This window comes from Sinocyclocheilus rhinocerous, unplaced genomic scaffold (assembly GCF_001515625.1).
Source record: "Sinocyclocheilus rhinocerous isolate Xijiao unplaced genomic scaffold, SAMN03320098_v1.1 scaffold2393, whole genome shotgun sequence".
Classification (NCBI taxonomy): domain Eukaryota; kingdom Metazoa; phylum Chordata; class Actinopteri; order Cypriniformes; family Cyprinidae; genus Sinocyclocheilus; species Sinocyclocheilus rhinocerous.
The window spans coordinates 464,922-467,954 of NW_015635043.1; positions in this window are offsets into that span (position 1 = coordinate 464,922).

A 3,033-nucleotide genomic window follows, 5' to 3' on the forward strand; every position below is an offset into this window, starting at 1 on the left:
ATAGAAATAAGTTTAAAAAAAAAAAATAATAATAATAATATATATAGACCCTAATCAATTCCAATACTTGGAATATTTTAGTTTTATATTATTTTAGCGTTTGAGAAAGGATTCAATTTATTTCAAATAATCATGTGCTAGGTTCAAATAATTACGTAATAATTATGACGTCTCAATTAAACATGATTACATATTTTCACTTTTTAGCTGATTCTTTTATCTAAACATATTCCTGCAGCTAATATTTGCTTTAAAAAGACGTAATCAGTAATTGTAATAAGCATTAAAACGATTTTATTAGTTTTGATTTTATTTGATATACAGCAGGTTTATTATAATATATTATGTTTATTGTGTTACTCCTATTCAATCTTACAACTGCCCACGTAATAAGGCTATTGATTATATAGTTGCTTTGGTACAAAAAGTGTTTAAAAATAGTGTAGAACTGTAGCAGCCTGTGACTTATTAAAGAAAATGCAAAAAAAGAAAAACAAATCTTGACTTGTCTACAGCCAACATGGCAATTCATGGTTTGGCAATTTGGTAAATTGGTAGTAAATTAAAATTAATGTGTATGATATCATTTATACATTTTCATACTACCCACTTACTCCTCAGTAAGGTTTGGGTCTGGACTACTTTTTTTTTTCTTTCCCTAAAAGTTCATACATATTTGTACTAATCAAATTCGTATGAAATTGCCAGCTTGTCAAATAAATATGTTTTATCATGAGATCTGATTTGAAGAATCACGATCCACAGTAACAACCTGTGAGTGTGTGTGTGTTGCTTCAAGAGAGCAACCATAAATCTGCTTATTTTCTTAATTTTTTAATCATTAATTTCTAATCATGATTCATCATTTAAGTATTCCATTATATTATATAATTATTTAATAATTTTTATTATATTACATTATTATTTTCCTTCCTGTTGCAGTGCTTATTGTTGTTGAATCTTAAAGGGGTCATATGATGCTTTTTTAAAGATCATTATTTGGTGTAACAGAATATGTTGACATGCTTTAATGTTCAAAAAACACATTATTTTTCAAATACTGTACATTATTGTAGGTCCTCTATGCCCGCCTCTCTCAAACGCTTCGTTTTCTACAAAGTCCCTCCTTCCGACAAGCGCAGTCTGCTCTGATTGGCCAGCTGACCCAGTACATTGTGATTGGTCGAACACCACAAGCACGTGTCGGAAATGTAACGCCCCTTACCATAAACGCGAGCTTCATCTTTCAAAATAAATGTAAAGACAGAGCCCGAAAGGGGAACAGAGTCGCGGGACAGACACAGTGATGAAGCTGGTACGTGTTTGCAGTACACAAGCCACGGTTAAGACAGCTGACTCCACTGTGAGTGACCCCCCCTCTCTCTCTCTCCAAAGAGAAAGGAAAACTTGAAATCGCATCATACGACCCCTTTAAGATTGTGTGCTTTCAAATGATATTTTCCTTCACAAGTAAGAGATGAGATAATATATCCATTTTAAGGTTTTTAACGTCACAGGATGATGTTGTGAAGCAGTCATTTTCTATTGCTTTTGGGTTGCAATGGATAATAACTTTTTGGATTTGTGCTGATCCGGATGAAGTCCAGACAAAGTAGAGATGAAACTAGCAAAGTCAGAGCATTGAAACATATGCAACTAAGATTATTCAATAAACCCTACTAATATATCACTTTGTCATCTGCTTTCTGCTCTTCTCTGGCTTTCTTCCTCTTTCAACCTCTCAGGCTGAGAGATACGGTTAGGGTACCAAACAAATTAGAGACAAAATAGATGACTTTTTATAGACTGCTAAAGATGTATGAGCTGTAATGTGACACTTATGTAAACTCAAGATTTTTGTACATTTATACATATTTTCCCCCCCTTTTTTAACGACTTAATAAAGTAACACTTTGTAAGTTTTAATAATTTGTAAAGTATTAGTTTGTATTCATAGGTTATAAAATGAAGCCTCTACATTGTTAATACATTAATAGGCTACATACAAAAAGTGAGTTCTTTGGTCACTGTAATTTATAAATTAGTATTGTTTAAATAGCATATATTAAAGATTGAATGTGTTTAAACAACGTGATCTCATGAGTATTTATTTGTATTCTACATAATGCACATTTACTTACATTTTCCATCTGCATAGACACAAAAACGTTCACTATTTATGTTTTTAGAAAATTATCACTGTACATTTTTCTGCCAAGTAATTTTTTTTAAGTGGTTGTTTAGGACTGGAGATGGGGTTAAAATCTATTTCTATTTGTCTATTATTATTTATCCATCTATATATACTGTGTGATGTTTTTATATTCTATTTAATTAAACTATAAATTATTTTTGATGTTTTTTTATAAACTGTATATATATATATATATAGAGAGAGAGAGATTTATGCTTAAAGTTTTTGTAAATATTTTAGAAACACTCACTATTTATGTCTAATAAAAGCAGTTTATTGCCTTTATTTTAGTATTTTCCATGAACGAATGTAAAGTGAAAACTATTTACTTCTAATAAATCATTAACAACTCCTTTAAAACTGGTTTAAAGGGGTCATATGATGTTGCTAAAAAGAACATTATTTTGTGTATTTGGTGTAATGAAATGTGTTTATGCGGTTTAAAGTAAAAAAACCACATTATTTTCCACATACTGTACATTATTGTTTCTCCTCTATGCCCCGCCTTTCTGAAACGCGTCAATTTTTACAAAGCTCATCGGTCTGAAAAAGCGAGGTGAGCTGTGATTGGCCAGCTATCCAATGCGTTGTGATTGGCCGAATACCTCAAACGTGAGACGGAAATGTTACGCCCCTCACCATACTGTGATGATGCCCTGTCAGGCCGGAGCAATGATTCAAAAACATAATTTATGTATCTTACATGTACTAAGCTACTGAGCTATGCTTTAATACAACCTCCCAACTTTTCTCTTTTTTAAGAAAATGTGCTTTTTTTACCTTGGACTGTGTAATGTAATTTCAGCTTTATCTTTAACAGCATTCAAGATGTTTTTAAC